The sequence below is a fragment of the Spermophilus citellus genome, assembly GCF_964194105.1.
Source record: "Spermophilus citellus genome assembly, chromosome: 5".
Classification (NCBI taxonomy): Eukaryota; Metazoa; Chordata; class Mammalia; order Rodentia; family Sciuridae; genus Spermophilus; species Spermophilus citellus.
Genome location: NC_138186.1, coordinates 110,971,466 through 110,983,045, shown reverse-complemented (window position 1 = coordinate 110,983,045; position 11,580 = coordinate 110,971,466). Strand labels below are relative to the sequence as shown.

General features: G+C 33.6%; 1 pseudogene across 1 annotated transcript; it reads right to left on the bottom strand.

Annotated features, from left to right (window-relative positions):
* Nucleotides 1-7,270: 7,270 nt before the first annotated feature.
* Nucleotides 7,271-7,613, bottom strand: LOC308649455 (ASNSD1 upstream open reading frame protein-like; annotated as a pseudogene). Its single transcript has one exon. The product of its transcript is annotated as an ASNSD1 upstream open reading frame protein-like (transcript).
* Nucleotides 7,614-11,580: the final 3,967 nt, after the last annotated feature.

The following is an 11,580-nucleotide window of genomic DNA, read 5'->3' as shown; positions in this document are numbered from 1 at the left end:
GCTACACAGACCCAAACTGGCACAGCAGAGAAACTATAATATCTACACCTAAGCCTGTATTATAGGAGGTATTTCAGCACAAAGAAGAATTGGGAGTGCCACTCTCAAAATAGACCAGGACACTTATCCTCTGGGAATAAGAATATGTCCTGATGTGTGAGTACACTTGTGCCAGGAATGAAGGCAGATTCCCACCCAGTTTCTATTGACACATCAATCCTGTGACATATCTGGGCATATGCTACTGTTGGCTCTGGGTGTGAGAGACACAGGTGTACTGTGGTCTCCTCACTAACTTTTCATGCAATTTAAGAGGATATGCCTGATCGAAAGTCAAGTGCTTCAGACCCCTTACTTAGGCTACAGGCCCTTTCCAGCAATAGAATTTGTCTTAGCAGTGCCTAAGGAAATGTCCTGATTGATACCACTACTCCATTTGTTAGAGTGGACATATAGTGGGCACCCCAAACCCACATGTACCACATGTGCCTGTGCCACTAGAGTGTCCTTACCCACTTGCAGCCACCAGAGGCAGTAATCTCTGCGATTTTGCTGTAGCATGCACTGTTCCCATAGTCATTAATTGTACTCAAAAGAAGTTACAGGGAGACTATGCAATGGTGCCCAATTGTAGTCAAAATCAATTTTGCATACTAATCCAACACCTCATGATATATCTTCAGTTAAAAGTCACTTACTACTTCATAAAAGTGCTAGAAATGACTGACCCACTAAAGGTCCAAATCTCCACACAGGGGCACAAGAGTATGAAAAAATGCAAGGTACAGCATGCCTCAAAAAAAAAAAAAAAAAAAAAAACAATAACTCTCTGGCAACAGATCCCAAACAAAACAATATCCATTAAGTTCCTAATATAAATAACTCAAAAGAATGATTATAAAGAAGCTCAATAATACTCATGAAAATGCTGAATGGCAGTTGAATGAAATGAGGGAAACAATGCATGATTTGAATGAAAAATTTAGCAACTGATACAGATCTTTAAAAAGAACCAAACTAATGCCTTGGAAATGAAAAACTCAGTAAAAGTACAATTAAAAGTAAAAGTACAATTAAAACCAACAAGAAACTAGATAAAATTAAAAAAAAAATCTGAAGTTGAAGACAAATCTTTTGAAATATTCTAGTCAGAAAGAAAGAAAGTGCCGCAGTCTTGGCTGGGCACTGAATCACAAGCCACCACACACCTTGTAGATTCAAACAGCAATTCTTTATTCCCGAACTCACACCGGCCTCTACACACACGTTCTGGGGAAATCCAAGTTCTGCCGCCGCCCAATTCACCTATTCCACGAGGCTGTTTTCCAAAATACTTTCTGAATCTCACGAGAACTCAACGGGAACTCAGGCAGCAGGATACGCCCTATTCCCAGCAGCAATAACCTTAAACCTGGAACTTCCCTAAACCCAAGTCTTAAACCGGGAACACCTTAAACCCAAATTATCCTAAACCGGGATACTTCCTAAAACCTGCAGGATACACCCTAAACCTGGATCCACCCTGGTCCTTGAGCAGGGTCACCTTTCTCAAACACACATGCAATGTCACAGCGAATTTCCAAGGCAAGTCCATTTAACATGGGGTACGCTGGCAAGGAAATTTTGATGCGTCATTCCTACTTGGCAATGGCCCTCAGAAAGAAAGAAAGAAAGGAAGGAAGGAAGGAAGGAAGGAAGGAAGGAAGGAAGGAAGGAAGGAAAAAAGAAAGAAAGAAACAACAAGTCATATTTAACTTAAGACAAGGTTTCTTAACACCAACTTTACAGCCCTACATGAAAATAAAATGACATATTCTGCCGCAGCCTGGCTGCAGCAAAATAACCGGGGGGTGACAAACAACTTGTGTAGATTGATACAGCAGGAGTGGGAACCATTTATTGTAGGACAGGAGGGGTATATATACATTCCACACAGCTTATCTTAATTAACATAAACTAGATACAGCAGACAACCAATAAGGAATCTCCACACTTAATGGCTCCCTGGCTTTACTTCATAAACCACTCCCTCTGGCAAAATGCCAGGCGCCATCCAGACTTTTTTACAGACCTTAACAATATTCCAATTTTGGAAAAAAAAATAACTATGCACAAAGAATACTATACCCACCACACTATGCTTCAGAAACAAAAGAGAAATTAAGAGTTTTCAAGACAAGCAGAAACTGAGAGAATTCATCACTACCAGACTATCATTATGAGAGGCTTAAGGGAATTCTATATTCAAGAAGCACATAAAATCATGTGAAAGTATAAAATCCATAGATAAATATACACACAAAAATAAGTAGAATAGAATCAAACCTTAGCAATACAATAAACTACAAAACCACAAAAATGAGCAATGAAAGAATAAAACAGTGATCTTCATAACAAAGAAGAAATTTGACAAGATGAAAAGCATAAGTTCTTACCTATTTATAATAACCTTAAATACAAATATAGTCATTTCTCCAATTAAGAGACATACTAGCTACAAAAAGAAAGTATTTGTACCATGTCCCATAAAAATTGTCAATGCATAAGAGTTCTAGTTATTCTCTATCCTTGCTATCACTTGAAATTTTCAGTGATACATTTTAATTTTATTTTTCCTAAAATGTGTTAGTTTCTCTTGAGAATTATTTCAGTTCCTTATTTACTCATACTGTTCTCATCTTGTTATATTCCTTAAATTATCATGTATCTTCTTGATAAAGTACTTGTTCAAGTCTTTTCTCCCCTTTTCTTAAAAAAAATATGAGGTGTTTTTATTTTCTGTGGAGTATTGAGAGTTCTTTATATATTTTAGATGTAAGTGTTGTGTCAAATGTGCAATTTTCAAACATTCTTTCCCATTGCTTAGCTGATTTAATATTTAAGAACTTTAATGTCAAGCCACATAGATTTTTCTACCATTTTATTTTCCAATGTTTTCTTTAACTTTATATTTAAACTTATGAAAACATTTGGCTTACATTGGAGTAAGGTGAATTTCATTTTTAGTTAATTGACATCCACTTGTTCCAGCATCAGTTGGAATAAAGATATTCTTTAGCCACCAAAATGCCTTTAACTCTTTGTGAATAATCCTTTAGTCATAAATATGTGGGTTTATTTCTGCATTTGATGATTCTTTCCCATTGATCCATGTTTCTATCTGTTTGCTGATACCACACCCATAACATTTCACATTGCACACTAAGTATATTTCTAAAACTAATAATATTTTCATATGTAATGTTCTATCTCCCTTAATATTCTGCTAGTTATCAAGTTTAGAAATGTCACATAAACTTGATGTTTAATCTGGTTTATAGCACTTAACAGAAGGACTATGACTTCTCTAAAGATATATAGAGAATTTAGCCTCAATTTTCTCACCCATAAAATTAATATAAATTATCTAAATCATAGAGGTGATGTTGGTATTAAATGAGCTAGCTTATTTAAAGTAAATAACTCAATATATGTTCTCAGTAAATATTATCTCTTTCTACTCTATTCTGCCTACCTCTTATATATTTGCTGACATTATTGGATATTATTCAGATAAAGTAACTCTTTCAAATTATATAATGTAAAATACATTAGCACAAAAACTAATATAAATATAATTAATATGATTTTATGAACAGTTTTAGAAAATAAAACAGTTAATATAAAGATATTGTAGGTCATAAGAGCATTACCTTTCCTAGAGTATGAGGATTTCAGAAGGGAATTACTATTTTCCACTTGTGACCTTGAGCTAGGAACAAAAACAAAAAAGAATATATCATGGAGTTCAGTACCCTTTAGATTTAGTGCACAGAGAACTAATCCATCTGTTTATGGTTCCTTCTTTTGTCCCTAGATAACACTTAGTTAAAAGACACATGCTTCAACCTTCAAGATAAATTATCCTTTCAATTCTTAATGGTTGTAAGTGATAAAATCCAAGAGCAAATCAGTGTGTGCATTAAAACTGGTGACATCTATGCCTTTGGCTTGCTGAGTGATTATCATGAAGTTTAAAGGTTAGATGGTTATTTATACATTTATCCATAGATGAAGTTCAGGAATAGAGTTGTCATGCTCTCAGCATTTGGGTGGTATATATAAGTAGGTAGATGTGGCAGAATTATTCAAATTAGAAATAAAATGCATAAATAGGCAAGTCTTAATGAATTTATCTTCTATAATCAATACAGTAGTCATCTTAACAAAGCAAAAAAGTTTTAAGAGGGAGGGCTAACTTCAGAGAACATGTTTTCTCCATATATACCACTTTAGTGCACATATGGGGACGTCCCAGAAGCAACCTGGATAAGTGTGGTTTCGGAAATTTTTTTATCTAAGAAACAACTCAAAATGACATTCTAGTAATTTAATTTTCTGTCCTTTGATTAAATGTCACATCACACCAGCAATGTTCACCCTTTAGAATTACTAAAAGTATTCTCAGAGCCTATGTTTTGGGACTGGTGTAGGTTACATAGTAATAAGTTACTGTTCATGATAGAATGTTAGCTGAGAGTACAATACGAAAAATAAAAAAAATTCTATCTTTTACTGCTTTTTGAATAAGTTCTGGTTTGGATATTCTATTCATAAAAATGAAATAAACATATAAGAAACTTACATTATAAATGTGATTTCTACAATACAGTTTACAAGCTTTGTTTTGTGCCACACATTAATTTATTATTAGGAATTATTCTAAATAAATTATAAATATATATGTAATTTTATATTATATTTATTTTCTATACATATATAGACAGAGAGAGAAAAAAAAGAAAAATACTTTTTTTTTTTTTAATGGCACTAGGAATTGAAGCATTCCTGCTAGCTCAGGAGCATTCCACTACTGAGCTAACACCTCATTTCTTTTTATTTTTTGTTTTGAGGCAAAGTCAAGCTAAGTTGCCCACGCCAGTATTGAACTAACAGTCTTCCTGTCTTAGCCTCCTCAATAGCTGTAATTATATGTGTGAGCTACAACATCTGGCTTAAATCAATATGTATTTAGTCGTTTGTTTTTACAGTTGTAGATATTGAACCAGGACTGAGGATGGACAAGCCCTATATACCACTGAACTATATAGCCCCAGTCCTCCCTGTAGAGTGCTTTTGCAATTGTTCAACTTCAAAATAAAATAATTACATACACAAAAATATCCAAGAAGTTAATGCTAGTGGCCACTGAATATTATGGCCACCAATAACTGCATCTCTCTGCATTTTCCCAGAACACCATGCTATTCTCCATATGACAAAATCCTTCACAGCACATCTGGAGGTAGGAAAACCATCATCAAAATACATCAATTAAAAAAAAGGAGAGAAGTCAAATCTCAGTGCAGCTATTTTCCTGATTGTACCTCTTTGAGAGCAGTACCAGGGAAACTTCCAAAGAGAAAAGAGGACAACAGGCAGAAGACTAATCTGTGGTCACCATCAGAGAGAAAACTGCACCTTAGTGTGAATTTACTGAAAAAGAAATAAGATATTATGAAAAAACAGTATCCATGTAAATTAATAAATTGTTCAATTTGGATATAATTTTTAGAATAACTATTAACATATTATTTCCTGAAAAATCATATAATTAAGGTTTTAGAGAAGCATTACTAGTAAATTTTTCAAAAGATTAATTTTTTTATATCAACTCTATTGATGTATAATTGAATAAAAGGCTGCCTATTTTAAATGCATACACTGATGAGTTTAGATATATGTGTACACCTATGAAATACCTACAGTTAATACATTTATCCAACACCTTTGTGAGTTAGAAAACTCATTAAAAAAATGCTCTTTATTTAAAAAAAAAAAAAAGAAATGTGATGTCTCAAAGGACTAAATGTGAGGAAGGAAAAGACTAACAGTTCTTGGTGGCAAGTTTGGAGAGGCATCATTACTAAAGAAGGAAAATATAGCAGACAATGAGGGAACTCTGATTTTTAGTGATGATTCAAATGGGAGACAAATTGGGAAGTTTAGCATCTGCAAGAAAAGAGGCAAATAAACACAAGTAAAAATACCAGAGTTCATAAATCGCTTCTTTAATCATCAAAAATAAGCATAAAATAGTTTGATATTTTATGAAACACTGGAAAACCAGAGCTAGATGTATCCAAATATAAAGAAATGAAAGGAAATGGAAATGCTAATTACTGTGATTTGATCAGTATATAATGTATAAATGAAATATCACACCATACCCATAAACATATGCAAATATTTTATGTTAATCAAAAAAAATTTTAAAAACTACAATGTTATTTAATATTGAATTAAAATCCTAATGAAACAAGGTATGGCCAGGTGCAGTGGCACATGCCCTTAATCCCAGCAGCTTGGAAGGCAGAGGCAGGAGGATCCTGAGTTCAAAGCCAGCCTCAGCGATTTACTGAGGCACTAAGCAACTAAGTGAGACCCAGTCTCTAATAAAATACAAAATAAGGTTAGGGATGTGGCTCAGTTGTTGAGTGCCCCTGAGTTCAAACCCTGGTACTCCCCCGCCCCCAAAAAAGAAGTAGGATATGGTGGCAGACAACTATAATCCCAGTGATTCAGGAGGCTGAGGTAGGAGGATCACAAATTGAAGGAGAGACTTGACAACTTAGTAAAACATGGTTTCAAAATAAAAAGTGCTGGGAGATGGATCTCTGTGCTATAGCATCGTTGGGCTCAATTCTCAACATGACAAATATACACCTATTTATATAAATTAAATAGATTTTAACATCTAAATATTTAATTCATAAATATATATTTAATATAATAATATAATTAACATAGAAATAAAAAATAAATTTATGTACATACTTGGATATATGTATATGAATTGCCAAAGAAAATTGTATAAAAGAGTGTTCAAACTCATTTTACAAAAATAGTATGCCAAGTTACAGTGACCAAAAAAATCCCTACCAAACCATAATTAATGAGTAGATGCTTGATAATATATGAAAGACCAAGAACCTTGGACTTCTAAGAAGAGAGATGTAATGTCAGACTCATTCAGACAAGAAGAAATATAATTAACCATAATCTTTGGTTTCAAACTTTATTCCACTAAAGACTTCTCTGTTCCATAGAAACGGAGTACCTCTTTCATCTTGCACAGGCTGGGCAGTCACAACACCTCTCAAGTGAAGGAGATGCCCAGAAAATAAACACTGGTCGTTAACATCAGACTTTTAACACCTGTTCACCACTATTGGGTCCCTGTGGCTTAAGACTGTGCAGTAAATATTCTTGCAAAACTTTACTAAAATATTCAACAGAAAAGCTTACAGACCAACAGATGCCACACATTGTTATGAAATGAAGGTGACAATTTCATGATTTTGGTTTTCTCTGAATTTTCTCTCTTGGTTTTCTTTTTTCAGTTCATCAAAGATATTTTTGCTTTCAAAAAGCATTTCTGTTCTGTCTACAAAAAAGAATATCTTGCTGTTCTGTTGTTGCCTATTTGCTTTCCTTTTCTTCTCCAGGTTAGAAAGTTCATCCAGAACAAATTGTCCTTTAATCTTGCTGCTAACATCCTCCTTGTGTGCAGTCAAGTTGTTGGTGTAGACCAACACACAGCTATCATTGGGAGATACCCCACAGCTGGGCATCTACATGCATAGAAAACATATTGAGGTTGCACAGCCAGATTGGAGCTACAGTCCCAGACAAGCCCTGTGAGCCTCAATAAGATATTTGACTTAAAAGAGTTCACAAAAAGAGGAAAATAAAATTAACACAGAGAAATCAAGAACATTCTTTCTTTCTTTGATAACAGGAATTGAACCTAGGGTGCTTAATAACCACTAAGTCACAGCCCAGTTTTTATATTTTATTTTTTTGAGATAAGGTCTCTCTTACGTTGCTTATGGCCTTGCTAAATTGCTGAGACTGGCTTTAAACTTATAATCCTCCTGTCTCAGCCTCCCAAGTCCCTGGAATCAAAGGAGGGCACCACTGTGCCTAGGAAGAATCTAGTTATCCATACACAACAACTAGATCAAAGACACATTAGAGAAAACTGTACATTACAGCAAAGTCAAAGATTTCAATAAACACAAATATAAAGAGAAACATAAAAAGGATTTATGAGCTTTGTAATGTTGTGAACAACCAATAAAAAAAGGAAAAAAAGGAATTATGAGGAAAACTTAAAATATCTCTAAAAATCACAAATTATAATTGAGTAAATGGAAAAACCATACTCTTTAATGTTGTCCTTTGATAAAGGTGACTCTTTTCCACAAATAATTTTATTAATTTATTACAAGATCAACCAAATGCCTACATATTTTTTGGACTTAGACAAACTGATATTTTTAAATAATTAGTAGAATAACTGAAAGCATTGGAGGCAAGATTTACCCAAAACTATACATATTCTAACATGACCCTATTCAAAATAGTGAAATACTGGTGCATGAAAACACAAATATAATACTGATCAGAATAGAAACAGAACTAAGCTCTCAAAGCATTAAATATACTTTAAAGAGCACTTTTTAAATATCTAGGTATACATAAACTTTTACATTGATAATAATATGTGTTGGGGTCAGGGCACATGATCACAAAAATGTGTCCCTTGGCATATTGAATATTTTAAACTAAAGAAATTTCAGAATATGACAGAAGCAGAAAGGTCACTCTTATCCTACCCTTCTTCCCTGAAACAGGTCATAAAATCCTCATTTGTGAGATGTTCTTCCTACATCTAGAAGGAAAGCAGCATTCTTATCTGTGAATACACAGGAATGCAGAAGAAAACATAAGCAAGCAGGACTTGTTAAATTAACTAAGATTATATTTACCATCAAGTAATACTCTTTTGCCCTATCCTGATTTTCCAAAATGGCCTATTCTTCATCAGACTTCCTTTAATCATGAGCCTAAGATGGGTAGATAAAAAGAAAGCTTTCCTCTCTTTAAACCTGTTAACAGGACAATGGAACCAACTTGAAGAGACTCCCAATGGTTAAATTTTATAATATTTGAGTTTCCAAAAAAATGATAGTCACATATTTTTGTGTAATAAAACTAGAATAAATAAATGCATACTGGTAACAATTAAGGAAAAATCTTTTTCTCACTGTTCAGAGCTATAATTTCACAGGAGAAGGTAACTGACAGGATTCACCAGACTTCGCATGCTCAGAAAAGTCATTTAGTACAGGCAAGATGCAGCATAGCAGGGTAAAGAGTATTTGGACAAGCACCACTGGCCTGACAGGCTTCCAGACACAGTATCCCAGAAATGTTCACGTAAGATGTGCTGCTTCTTCTGTGAGGTAGCAATCGCTATGATTTGTGGAAAACATCTTGGTTTAGAAGCAGTTGTCTAAAGTCCCTGTGCAAACTTTCATGTCCCTCTTGTCACATAGCCATGCCAAACTGTGTAACTAGTTATATCAGAAAAGCTGTAGATATGTAAACTGGCCTGGTTACACTGGGAAAGTTTCAAGGTTTAAATGATATATTACGAATCATTAATTAGACTTCCTACTTTTTTTTTTCTCCCAAACCAAGAGTCAGTTCCAAACTTCCAGGTATCCCTGGAGATAAGTTTGAGCTGTCCTAGTTCATGGAAAAAAAAAAAAAAAAAAACCCGCACAAGCACTGGTAGCTAGAAGGAATGATGGAGTTAGAAACAACACCATTTAGCAACCATCATAATAATTGAATCAGACAAAATTCCAGACTGTGAGCAAAACCAGCAGGTAAAAGTTTAATGAGGAGCAGGATATCTACATATTCTCAAAGTAATTTCTTTCATACTACTTTTTTTTTTCCCCTAAAGAAGGAACTAGTAATTTCACAGTGGATTTAACTAGCAGCTGCCACCTTAGGTAAGTCATCAAAGTTAGCATCACCAATAATGGGACAAATTGACAGCTTGTGCTTCCTGATAAAGCACATTGAGAAGGACAGGGCATCACTTCTGTGATGTTGCTGTCAAAAATGCATCATTTAAATAGAATTATTAGTAAGCATGAGTCAAATTAAATTAGACGACAATTCACTAAACAAGTGGTCTATATTTTTTTTTTTTAAGTCAAGGTCATGAAATCCGAGGAAGGGCTAAAGAACTCTTATAATTTAAAATAGACTAAATAAACAAATAAATAAAAAAAATAAAAATAAAACAACAACATGGCAAATAAATATAATGCATGGTTAATATAGGATCCTGCATTGCAAAAATAAAATCATTTAATAACTACATTAACACAGCAATTGATATAATCAAATATGAACAATTGATCTATTAAAAGTACTTTATCAATGCTCTAAATAATTAATTTGATGTTTGCAATATGGTTGCATATTTTTTTTGAAATCCACTTAAGCATTTAAGGATGTGTATATTGTCAGTAAAACAGTATTAAGTGTTCAAACTTTCAGAAATTTTCAGACAAATAAATATATTAAAACACAATACAATAAAACATAATAAAATAAAGTACAATCATTCCCTGGGCTCTCGGAAAGTAATTCCTTGACTCAAATTTAAACAACTGTTAAAATGTCCACTTTGCTAAAACAATAATTTTGTAATGACTGATTCACCCACACAGATAAAATAACAGTACTGATCATTGACAGAAGCCTAATGGTTACAACAATAAAATTTCTGTATCATTATTTCATTTTTAAAATAACTTATACATTATAGCATTGCAAAGGGATGAATATGGTTTTCATAGTAAAGAGAAATGGAACATACAGTAAAACACATTCTTCAGTTTATACTTATGATTGAGAAAAAATTGCTAAACATTTTGTTGATTATGTTGGTTAATTTTGGCACTGGAGAAAAGATAGCCTCTTCAACAAGTGGTGCTGGGAAAACTGGAAATCCTATGCAACAAAATGAAATTGAACACCTGTCTCTCACCATGCACAAAACTTAACTCAAAATGGATCAAGGACTTAGGAATTAAACCAGAGACCCTGAATCTAATAGAAGAAAAAGTAGACCCTAATCTTCATCATGTGGGATTAGGTCCTAACTTCCTTAATAAGAGTACTACAGCACAAGAATTAAAATCAAAAATTAATAAATGAATGGAATCAAACTAAAAAGCTTCTTCTCAGCAAAAGAAACAATCTGTGAGGTGAATAGAGAGCCCACATCCAGGGAGCAAATTTTTACTCCTCACACATCAGGTAGAGCACTAATCTCTAGGGTATATAAAGAATTCAAAAAGCTAAGCACACACATACACACAAAATAAATAAATAAATAAATAAATAAATAAATAAATAAATAAATAACTCAATCAACAAATGGGCCAAGGACCTGAACAGACAATTCTCAGAAGAGGATATACAATCAATTATCAAATATATGAAAAAATGCTCAGCATCTCTAGCAATTAGAGAAATGCAAATCAAAACTACTCTGAGATCATCTCACTCCAGTCAGAATGGCAGCTATTATGAAGATAAATAACAATAATTGTTGGCGAGGATGTGTAGAAAAAGGTACCTCATACATTGCTGGTAGGACTGCAAATTGGTATAGCCAATATGGAAAGCAGTATGGAGATGCCTTGGAAATCTGGGAATGGAACAACC